Below are 12,810 nucleotides of genomic sequence, written 5' to 3'. Positions count from 1 at the left end.
TGTGGCTGGCAATGAAGGCTGACTGAGAAGCCAAGGACAAAGGTTTGCCTGGAGGACTGCAGCCATGGGGTTATAATCCTCCATTTCTGGAAGATTCTGTGTGAAGAGATCAAACAGGAAACAGAGATACTGGAGTCTCCCCAACTCTCCTAACTGTGGCTACCTGAGTCTTCACAGGCTATTTGGAGCTGCTTGGGACAGCAGGAGAGAAAACACTATAAAGAGCTTCCTCATGCTGCTCAGAACCCAGTGAGTGACAGCCAGATCACTCCTTGGAAACATTCTTCAGATTTTTCAGCGTCTTCACTTGCCTAATCCTGAAAGCAAGAGAAAGACAGATGAATTCCTTGAGGGGCTCACAACTGAGGAGGGAAATGCCATGCAGTACTAAGACCCAAAGAGGGTGAGGAAGGAACATCATTAACAGCAAATCTTTGTCCAGTGACAGATGGAGCTAGAGACAGAGACCCTCATCAGAGCAACGGACTGAACTCCCAAGGTCCAGTTGAAGAGCAGAAGGAGGGAGATGACGAGCAAGGAAGTTAGGATCGCAAGGGGTTGGTCCACCAACTGAGGCAGTGTGCCTATTCTAATGGGCGCTCACCAAATCCAGCTGGACCGGGTCTAAATGAGCATGTGATCAAACTGGACTCTCTGAATGTGGCTGACAATGGGGGCTGACTGAGAAGCCATTGATAAAGGCACTGGAACTTGTTTTTATGGCATATTCTGGCTTTTTGGGACCCTAGTCTATATGGATGCACAGCTCCCTAGGCCTGGATGAAGGGGGGAGGGCCTTGGACTTCCCACAGGGCAGGATTCCCTGCCCTCTCTCAAGCAGGGTGGGAGAGGGAGGAAGGAGTATGGGGGAGCTGGAGGGGATTGGGAGGAGGGAAGGAATTGTAAATAATTGAATGGAAAAATAAAAAATAAAAAACAAAAAAATGAAAAAAAAGACTAAAACAATGTCTAAATATTGCAAACCCTTATGAAGGCAAAAAAGAAGGGAGGTATTATCACATTGATTGTTCAATTCCTCAGCTTACACATGAGGACATAGGATAGATACCACAAAGGATACTAGTAAATGTGTTTGTATGCCAGTCCAAATGTGTAAATTCAGCTTTAGAAAACTATTCTTTTATCTAGGTTATCTTATTTTCAAAATTTTAGATGCTCAAAATGATGAAATACATTGCATCCAAAATTACCAGTGAATCAGACCTTAGAGTTGTTTTGACGCTTTTCTCCACAGGAGGAAATTACGATGAACAGCATTGCCAGGATGTCATAAGCAGTCTTTACCTGGGACATGCCCCCTTCTCTATAAGAGCTTACACTCAGTAGCGAAGTCTTCCCAAGTGATCCCTTGGAATGGGTCATCTATCTGAGCTTCCAAATGACAGATTTTGCACAAACAGAGTCAGATACATAGGAAGAAGCTTCGAGTCCCCTGCTTCTGGTTCTGATCCCTTGCTTCAGTATGCCATGTTCACACTCGATAGGCAAAGGCATTTTTTTTTGCTCAAATGACTATTTTTTTGCCATAAAGAAAGTAAATTCCATATGGAGTCTCTTCAATGTCCATCATCTTTTCTGAAGTAAATTGGTGCTACCAGGAGCAGATGTGTCTCACTGTCATGAAAAATCTTATGTTATTAAACATATTAAATGTCATATTCTATGTCTTTGAAGTGTTTGCAGATCATATCTCTAAATATATCTGTGTATGACCTTGAAAATGTACTCAATATGACTATAAATTTGACTATTACAGATAACTATTTACCTTTATTTCTTAGTTATACATGACTTTTCTAAATGAGCTACATAAGCACAATACACTAAACAAGAGTAGAAACATAATGTAGCATAACAACATTAACCTTAAATTTGTATCAATAGTATAATATAATAAAAATTCATACTAATATAAAATATTTTGAGATTAGTGGTTGGTTTTTGTATTAAAGTACATTCAGTAATTTACTTTTTTATTTCACTATTACTATGTAATATTTCCCTTTTATCCTTTAGAAAGAGATACCTGAATTTAACTCTTCTGTTTTGCTTTATTATTTGTCTATGACCAATAATAACTTGTAATCAACTCCCCTTAAATCATAACAAATATTCATAAACTCTTTGAGGGGATATGGGCATTGCTCTATAGACTAATTCCTGTTGTTTGGGGATACTGACATTTTTTGGAAAAATTGAGAAAAACAGGATAACTGTTAAATCTTGGCTACAGTAGTCTATGAGGCTGGATTAATTCAGCCAGCAGCCTTGAATCTGTTCTGGATACAGAAACCATACTCTCTGTGTATTTCCCATCCTTATGTGGATTATTTTATTTTTATATATCTATTCCTTTATTATTTTAAAGTATTTTTAATCTATGATTGTCTTTACCTTTTCTCTAAACCTATGTACAATTTGAAACACTCTATAACCTGTTTAGAGGTTTTTTTTCCCCACCTGACTCTGTCTTCACTGCATGTCTTCAATCTTTTTCTGAACACATGAGTATTTAAAGAGCTAAGTGCTGTGGCTAGGATATCCACTTTTATTTTGGCAGCTGACTCCACCCTGCGGGGTTACCTGAGAACATAGCTTTATGACAGAGGTACCAACTGGTGAGAGCCACGCTTCCCACTCCAACTCAGGGGAGTTTTTGATTCATACTCCCACAGAGCAGTGTTCCCTTCCCCCACTGCTCATAAACCCCATTTCAGTAGCAGGGCCTTGATGGGGGAAGCTTTGTTAACCCATCATCTTTAAGAAGTGGAACCGAGTTTTAAAGCATGGCTTCCTGGATCCCAACAGAAAAAGCTGGGGCATGGACCAGGTGCACTCTCTCTGTGGTACTTCCAAAACACAACTGAGCTTGGAGTTCCCATCCCTTTTTCCAGAGTTTTCCCCTTATAATAAATAAAAATATAGTTGTTTTATCCTTTAGCTAGCCTGGTTATTTCACGTATCAAGCTAATTTCCACAGGACCTTTTCAAAGAGTTGTATCCTTTTACTTTTTGGCTGCTAGCAATGGGCCAGGAAGCTGTCTCTTAAAGAAGTCATGTTTCTGCTTGTTGCTAGCAAACAGAATCTATCTCAGAAATAGTGGTTACCAAGAAGCTGCATTAGACTCCATTTTTATGTATTTAAAATATTTTCTTATGCTTTTGAAGGTTTTACATGGAAATATTGAGCTCATGGTGGGCACCATTTGTAGGTGGAATTTTCTTTCCACCAATTCCCAATAATCAGCACAGATAATTAATACTAATGGTAAATGCTTGACTCAGGTTTGTTATTAACTAACCCTTACATTTTAAATTAACCTATATTTCTTATCTACCTTCTGCCATGTGGCTGCTTGCTTGTTACCTCATTTCTTACATTGCCTTCCTCCTCTTCATCTGATGGCATCTCCTCTGACTCTGTCTATCTTCATTCCTATATTCCGTGTTTGGCTATCAGCTAGTCAGCTTCTGATTAAACCAATTTGAATAACAAATATTTATAAAATACAAAAGTATTATTGCACAACAGCAATTTTATCCACTTGTCGTGACTTGACCATATATGAGACCTCTAAACCTAATTCCACAATGATATAATTCCTCAAACAAGGCTGTATCCATTCCAACAAGGCCATACCTTCTAATAATGCCACTCCCTTTGTGAAACCATCTTCTTTCATACTACAGCATTTCACTCCCTAGCCCCCAAACACTCGCAACTATATATCATGCAAAAATACATTTGGTCCAACCCTAAAAGTCCCCATAGTTCATAACAGTCTCAAACTGATTTAAAAGTCTAAGGTTCAAGTCTCTTCTGAGATTCATGCAATTTCTTGATGTAAGAAATCCTACAGCCAGTAGCCTTTAAGTACACTTGGGTGTGACCTCTTTTACTATTTATACCCATTTAAAGTGTGCATCTGGCCTCTTTTCTGGCTGTGAGATTCAGTTTCTGTTCTCCATTCCAGCAGAGGATATTGATATGTGAGGCTACCCATAAGCAAATAACCCTCTATTATACTCAAATCTGAGCTAGTGTGGGATTTCTTTTAAGTGTACTTCTTCTCTGGCACCCATGTCTCCCAACCCTGCCCACTTGGCTTGCTTTTACCTAAGTGGGTTTTTTTTGTTGTTTGTTTGTTTTGTTTGTTTGTTTGTTTTGTAGAACCTCCTCAACATTGGAGATTGCCACATGTGTCAACTTGGAAATATCCCAAACACATGCATGCCCCCTGCCCCCACTGCCACATTCCTTGGTGCAGTTCCCTGGAGTAGTTCCTTGCCATGTGATGACTTGTGAAGCTTCCAGTATGTAGTCCCTGCCTGTGAGTTCTGGGTTTCTTGCTCCAGGTATGGAAATGATTTAGTTGCTTTTAATTTGTCAAGCAAAGCATATTCCTCAGTATTTAACCAGTACCAAGGCGGGAAACTAAAGCGGATGAGGACTGTTCCTGTCACCACCAGTTGCATCACTGCTTGTCACAATTTTGCAACCACAACATCTGCTGGATGATAAAGATTATTATGCTTAAAACAATTTACCAGATCTTATAACAGGTAATAAATAAATAAATAAATAAATATGGCAGACTGCATTAATAATGAAACTTTTAGTAACTTTTTTGCTACTACTATGGATTGTATTCTACAAGGATTGTATGTTGGTGGTCATACTTCCATTTATTGGATAATGGGACTCAGTTTTTTTCTTCATATTATATCATTAAGAAAGAATGTGACACTTTTAGGAATGGTACAGTCTTTACAGACTAATAATGAACAGCTAGTTGACAGGATTAATACCATCAAAAATTAAAAGTTTCCTGAAAAAGTTAATACTATTGAAAAGGGTAACATTAATTTGACAGACAAAATTGAATCCATATCTGAGCATACTGAGAAATTATCTGAAAGAATTCATACTGTTGAAATTAACAATCAAAGTTTATTAAAAAGTTGATTAGCAGATAGAGTATCTCTCCAGGATGACAATCTGCACACTATTGAAGTAATGTCCAAGGATGAGGTGTTATCTTTAAAGGAGAAACTTCAGACCTTGGAATCATAAATGCAGAATGAGGACCAGAGGCTAGGTGCCTCAATGAAATCATTAGAAATATATACAGGCCGAAAGATTCAGGCTTTACAAAAGACAATAGTAAAAAGATTTTAAATGATTGAGGAAATAATTGGAGCTGATGAATAGGGGAAGAAGGCACAAGGACAAGATTCAACATTGCCAGTAGCTGTCAGAGATGACTTACCCAGGGTTTTAGCTTACTATTCTGTAATCTACTCTGACAAAGCATCAAGTACTAAAGGCCCAAAAGGATCCAAAGAAGGTAGATGGATACCTATAGGAATGAATGATCTAAAAGAAATTAAGCAAACAGTAGTATCTTATGACTTGCATTCAATATTTGTTACAGAGATGGTTAAGGCCTGGGCTTCTTGCAGTAAGCTACTCTGCATGATTGGCTTCAGTTAGTTTTAGCAGTCCTGGATGATGGGCCCCAGTTGATGTTTAGTTGTTATTTCAAGGAAGAGTCTAGAATTTTAGAACAATAGGAAAAAACAAAGGACTTGAGACTTCCCAAGATCAAATTCTTTGTGAGGGAACCTATGCTGACCCTCAGGTCCAAGCCCTTTGCAATGAACAAATCTTGTCCTTATGCCACAAAGCAGTCTTAAATGCTTAGGACAAAATTCAAGAGCTAGGAAAACAAATTGAATCCTTTACCAGGGTTAAACAGGGCCAAAGGAACACTCTAGTGACATTTTACAAAGATTAACTAAGGCTGTGCAAATAGGAGTAACAGACCCAGATGCTAGACTAATACTTATTGAATCTCTGGCTTTTGAAATAGATTACATAATGCTTTATTAACCTTGAATTTTCTTAAAACTAATGAGAAAGGGACAACAACAGCGGAGAGACATTGGAAAATAGAAAAGTCTTCTGAATTAAATCAACCAGTTTATTTCAAGGATGTGTTGACCTCACAATGGAAATCAGGAGATGTGCTACATTGGGGAAGGGGTTTTGCTCTTGATTCCAAAGGAAAAACTATGGGAACCATCAAAATTAATAAAGACTCAGTTTGAAAAAGAGAAACCTCTTGAGAAAGAGAAATGACAACTCATCTATAATGATGACAACCATACAGGTGATAAGAAAAGCATTTAGGATGGGGGCAGAGTTCTGTTCTTGTCCTTGTAGAAAATATTTATCTTCAAAAATTCAAGAGACCCTAGATATTTGAATGCTGACAGATGGAAAAATAACTACACTAAGGATCATCAAGAAAAAGGAATAAAATTTATGAGATCAGGTAACTGATACACATACATTTAAACACACACACACACATATACATATATATATATATATATATATATATATATATATAGAGAGAGAGAGAGAGAGAGAGAGAGAGAGAGAGAGCTGGGTTTTGAGTTGGACAACGGTTCAGTCCTTCTCTACATACAAGTATATTGTTAAAACGTATTCAGAGTTTCTGTCTCATGCATGTCAAGAGCTATCTGATATGGGACAAAAAAGAAAATGCTTTTTTATACCTATTTTTGTCTCTATCATAATTTTTATTGAATATGTATATCGGTATAAATAATGTTTAAGTTTTCCACAATGAACAATTTTCCTGCAGTAATCTTTGAAGTTTCCAGGAAGAAGATAGGGCTCCACAACAACAAATCCACCTGGTTGGTATGATGTCATGATGCTGATAGTGCAACTATAAGACCTATTTTAGGTACCAGCTGCTCAAGATGATTTCAACTTAGTTAGCTGAAATGGTGAATTTTTTTTTTACAATGTTCTGGCCAGAACTTTATATAGGAATCTCAGAAAAACTCTACCGAATACTCAGAGACTGTTTGCAATTATACCAGACAATGATCTTGGAACTTAACCATCATTTTACTTTCACAGGATTTCACAGAAAGACCATAGACCCCATGACAGCTGGAAGTAATTCTAGAAGACGACATACCCTCTACCAACAATGTCAGGGTTAGAGACATCATTTAGGGGTTGATTATAATTGGTTGGGAGTTGGGAGGAAAATTTTCTAGGCTCAGGGATCTCTTTGAAAAAAAATAAAGGGAAATTTGGATGGGATAATAGATTAGTTTGAGCTTACTCACACTAATAATAATAGTGAGTAATAGAGTGAATACTTGTGAGTTATGATCTATAGTCAATTTACATTGGTATAGATTCTTATATATTGATACAAATTTAAATTATATTGACTATGTTTCTGTTTTCATCCACCATATTTGTATACCTACGCAATGTTATTTTGTCATATAACATTTCTGTATATTGATACAGTTTTATGATATATTTATCATATTGCAATGTTCATTTTTACCTCTGATCAAAATACTTATACATTATTTACATTTTGAGGTCATTCTACTCATTTGTTGCACAGTTGTTTATTGTATAATATTCTAATATGAAGTCTTAGTCATTAAGTTATATAGATCAATAGTCATCTATGTTTGTCATACTTATAGTTAGACTAATCAGATTATTTTTTTATCTTTTTTGGGAAAAAAAGGAAGGAGAGCATTTTTATTGATGAAGGAAAAGGAAAAGATCTCCCAGAAATATATGAGAAATGCTCCCTTGTGTGTCACCAGCTAGTATGCTCTCAAGCATCCATCCCTAGAAATAAAGCAATCTTATCCAGTTTTCACTGTTTTCTTATGACCGACATTACCATACCACTCCCAACACTCGTGATTAAAAAAGAAATAGAGGGAGTGGATTATGAGTAAGCAAATGTCAGTTCTTAGGAAGCTGCAAAACCCTCAAAGTTTAGCTTGTTTCCTTCTTGGCAAAACTGGCGTTTGGGCAAGGAACTGCCCATGCTTCAACCACTGGCAAGGTACATGGTATCTGGGAATAAATAAGCAGGACAGAAGGAAAAATACTGTCAAATCTTGCCACGACAGAGTAAGATGGTTTTGAAAATTTTTCTACCTCTAAAAATGGTCGGTCAGTTACTCTAGGCCTTAGCCAAAGTTGGTTGCTTCAACGTTGCAAATGAGATTTTGGATGACTGAGGTAGCCAATTGTCTCTGTCACCTGTTGCACATTTTGGAAGTTACTTGACTGTACTTTCTGCTTACTCAAGTATTATTATTTCCCTTCTCGTATTTTTGTATAGGGTTGATGACTAGATAGTTTTAGTTACTTTCCTCTCATGTCTTGGCCAAGTTATTTATTATACAAGACTTAAACTCATTAGAATAGGATAATTATTGAATATATTTATTCTTATTGTATATTATTTTGTTTGAGGCTTAAAACTCTCTTATTTAAACAAAAGGGGGAGGTGCTTTAGGAAATCGTACAGCCAGTAGCCTTTAAGTTAACTGCCTATTTTGGAATGGCCTCTTATCCTATTTATACCAATGTAAAACATGTATCCTGCCTCTTTTCCAGCAGCAGGATTTGGTTGCTGTTCTCCATTCTAGCAGAGGATATTGATTTATGAGTTTACCTTTAAATAAATAACCATCTATTATTCTCAACTCTGAGCTAGTGTGGGATTTCTTTTAAGTGTCCTTATTTAGTCTCTTAACTGCAATCTCCTATAAAATCAAAATAGAAAAACAGATCACATACTTCCTGGTGTGGGAATTCATTTCTGACAGCCAATTTTATTGGGATAGATTAGTCCAATGTGTATGGTCTTCTCTGGGGGTACATGTCATATATATCCAAATAACAGGTGAGGGCAGAGTGAAGGATACACTCTTGGGCAGAGGCAAGCTGGTAGCAAGACACAGGAACACAAATGACTAGTGTCTTGGTTCTTATCCCCTTTGAGCAATGGCATAGGGAGCAAGATATTCACAGTGTTTTGGCTGGATCTGCTGTGCTAGCAGGTTTGTTCCGTTGTGCATATAATTTACTGATTGACACCTGTTAATAAATCTAATACGATCACAGAGTTTCCTCCATTTTTCACTATGTAATGACACAGAATATACATTGTTGTGGAAATTAATTCATAATTACACAGACAATACACTGTCATCCCAAAATGCAGAAAAGGAAGCATAGTGAGGAAGTTTTGAACCAAAACACGACCGAAAACCAACTGGGCAAACTCCAACTCTGATGTCAAAATGTTCTTCAGATCTCCAACTTCTTTCGGGTTTGTTGACTGAAGCACACTTTCTTTCCCCTTACGCTGGCTCTACTTCCTGTCAACATCTTTCCTCAGTATGTATTTTACAGCTCTAAAATCTTCAACATCTTGGTATTGGCAAGGCATTCAGGCTTCAAATTTACAGCTTCACACAATGCACTCTCTAGGTTTCTATTCAGGCACAGCATTGATATATACGTGGCCTCAGCATCTTTTCTTAGATTCACAGGCAAATTCCTTATTCATTTCTTCTATCATTGATACTGAACCAAAAACCACATGCTGCTTGCTGGGACTGAAACATAATCTCTTCATTCAATTAAATCTTCACCAACTTTCTGTCTTCCATGGTTTCTTTCACTGCCTAAGCTTGACTGTTCTGGAAACTGAATAAGTAGACCATGCTGGCCTCCAACTCAGAAATCTGCCATCCTTTCAAGGGCTGGGGTTAAAGGCTTGTGCCAGCACTCAGGACTCTAAAATTTTCATTAGATCCTTTTCACAAGTTGGAAAGTTAGCAGAGTGGGATCTTGCCCACTCGCTTTACTCTGCTGTTTAATCTGTTTATCTCCTTGAAAAAAGGCCTTATCTCCATTCCATTTATGGTGCTCCTTTTCTTCTCCAGTATTTTTCTCTGGAATAATACTAAATTTTAGAAATCAGAAAGATTAATTTCACAAAGTTGAACACATCTTTTTAAACACACTAAATTTTACAAATTGAAATTAAGAGATAAATTTCACACTATGAAAATATCACAGTGATTTAAAAATATTGCACTCTGTGCATGAAAATAAAAGCAAGTGTAATATTGCAAAGATAACGGAAAGACAGTCCTCATGTGATTTGTAAGAAAAGATATAACTTCATCTATGAAGAAGTGTATTGTTACCATCATGGCATAATTGGTTATAAGGGAGAGGAAATTAATCAGACTGGCTTAAAAAATGAATCCAATAGTGCATAAAAAACGCCAGGAGAAAGTAAATGGGTACTATTTCTTCTACACCCCTCCCTAAGCTTTTCCTTAATCACACTGATTAGTAACATCTGGCTAATGTGCTTTTTTAGTAGACAAAAGGGCAAAATAATATATATGAAATGTTTTCCACTTAATTTGAAGGTTTAGCTTCAATTATCTGCTCATATTTAAAACATATATATTTAACTCATACCCCAAGGATGGTTTCAAAGTAGGTTACTGTGCAGAGGAACACTAGAAGAATAAATGGGAGAAATGCAAATTGGCCCTCCCCACATCTACTAGTTGTTCCCTTAAGGAAGACACTGCCTTTGTTTAGGAAATATCTCCATCAGGTGCAGAGATAGGAATAAGAGATGAGTTTTCAGAAAATAAGTGATAGAGAAAAGGACCGAGTTGAATATTCTTCATGAAATATAAATAGAAAACAATTCACAGAAGCCCAGAATGCAAAGACGAGAGAGTCATGTCTGAGATCTGCAGAATGAGCCAGACAGATTGTCTGGCTAAATAGGTAAACAGATTGGCTAAAAAATACAGATGTATGGTGTATAGTGCAAAGTTCCTGTGGTTCTGATGGTTGTGAATATCCATCTTAGTGGTATACAAACTATTTATGTTCTTTTGTGAATGGGAGCTGTTGATTTTTCTTTTATTTTTGTAGAAATTAAAGATATTGTGTATGTGAGTTAATAACAAGAAGTTTTCCTTTAAGAATTTTGGTTAAGTCCTCATATATCAGAGATGTGGTATAAATCAAGGAAAATGCAGAAAAAAAAACAATGTTTTGTTCTAGCACTCTGAAGAAATAGCTGTGTCTTTGAGAGTGCTGTGGAAATGGTGGTGTTTTTGGAAGGGCTGTAGAAATGATGGTACCCTATGAAGCTTCATGCACTTTTTTATTTATGACAAAATTGCATCAAATATGTTAGTGAGTAAAAGACACTAATTAGACTCAACTAAATACCTCTTTTTGTCAGGGATATATATGGTAAGTCTTTTAATCTATGTCCATGCACTGTACAAATAAATGGGAAATAAAATTACAAATGAAAACTATCATACAGATATTTTCCTACAGCAGTAGTATTTCTTTTATGTACTTGAATGCCACTGTGTTTGGTGCATAGATATTGAGAATTATAATTTCTTTAGCTGTATTTTTCTTTATTTAATACATAGTGTCCTTCTCTATCTTTTCTGATTAGTTTTTCTTTGAAGTATATTTCAACAGATATTAAAGTGGCTACCCCATCTTATTTCTTCCGTTTGACTGGAATTTATTTCCATCCTTTTACCTTTGAGAAATGCTTTTCCTAAATGTTAAATCATGTTTCTTGAGTGCAGCAGAAGAATGGATCTTGTTTATGAACCTTATTTCTCATTCTGTCATTTCATTGGATAATTGAGATCATTGATGTTGAGAGTTATCATCGAACAGCGATGGTTCATTCCCATTATTTTGTTCTTGTACTCTGGTCTGGGCTTCTCCCCCTTTTAAAATTTGTTTTTCTGGTATTATTTATTATTTTTATTTTCTATTGTGTTGTTAGTCTTTTTAATGTTGAAGTTTTTTCTAGTGCCTGTACAGAGCTGGGTTTGTAGACAGCTACTGCTTAAATTTGATTTTATCATGAAATTTCTTCCTCCATCTATTGTGATCGAAACATTTGCTAGTAGTCTGGGTTGGCATCTATGGTATTTTAGAGTTTGTAGAGTATATGCTCAGACCCTTCTGGCTATCAGAATCTCCATTGAAAAGTCATATGTTATTCCAATACATCTACATTTATATGTTATTAGGCCTTTTTACATTGCAGCTTTTTAATATTCTTTGTTCTGTATTTAGTATTTTCGATTATTATGTGCCATGTATAATTTCTGGTCCAGTCTGTTTTGTATTCTGAGTTCTTCTTGCAACTTGATAGATATCTCCCATGTAAGTTCGGGGAAATTTTGTTCTATAATTTTGTCAAATATATTTTCTGTGTCTTTGATCTGGTTCTTTTCTCCTTCCTTTATTATTCTTATTTGTAGATTTAACCTTTTCATAGTGTGCTAGATTTCTTGTGTGTTTTGTGCCTATATTTTTTTTTACATTTTCTATGTTCTGTGACCAAAGTATCTATTTCTTCTATCATATTTTCAGTTGTAGACTCCAATCCATTACCCTAAAAACCTTGCCCATTTTCTGCCATGAACCTGGAAATTATATGGTTCTATATTCTTGGAATTGAGGAATTTTTTTCCTTTTATCTGCCTCCCTCCAGTTTACCATTTGATGCTCGTTTACCTAACCTGCTACTATGAATCCTCTGCCAATGATTACTAACTTGTGGTCTTGCAAAGACTTTGTGGAGTATGAAGAGAAATTCCTGGAAAGAGGCTGCATCTTATGGTCAGCCTTCTCTAAGGCTGATTTACTCATTTAAACTTGAATGGTTGTGGAAAAGATTAATGTTATAGGTTAATTAATTTGAATTAACTTAGCCATCTAATTAGGTATTCTTTGACTATCTCTGTATCAGACTTATAGAAAAAACATCTTAGAATGCATTAATTTAAACAAACAAAAATCCCCTAATGTCCATGAACCAATATATTAAGAAT

Source organism: Myodes glareolus, chromosome 3, assembly GCF_982192425.1.
Source record: "Myodes glareolus chromosome 3, mMyoGla1.1, whole genome shotgun sequence".
NCBI classification, from domain to species: Eukaryota; Metazoa; Chordata; class Mammalia; order Rodentia; family Cricetidae; genus Myodes; species Myodes glareolus.
This window is presented reverse-complemented; position numbering follows the sequence as displayed.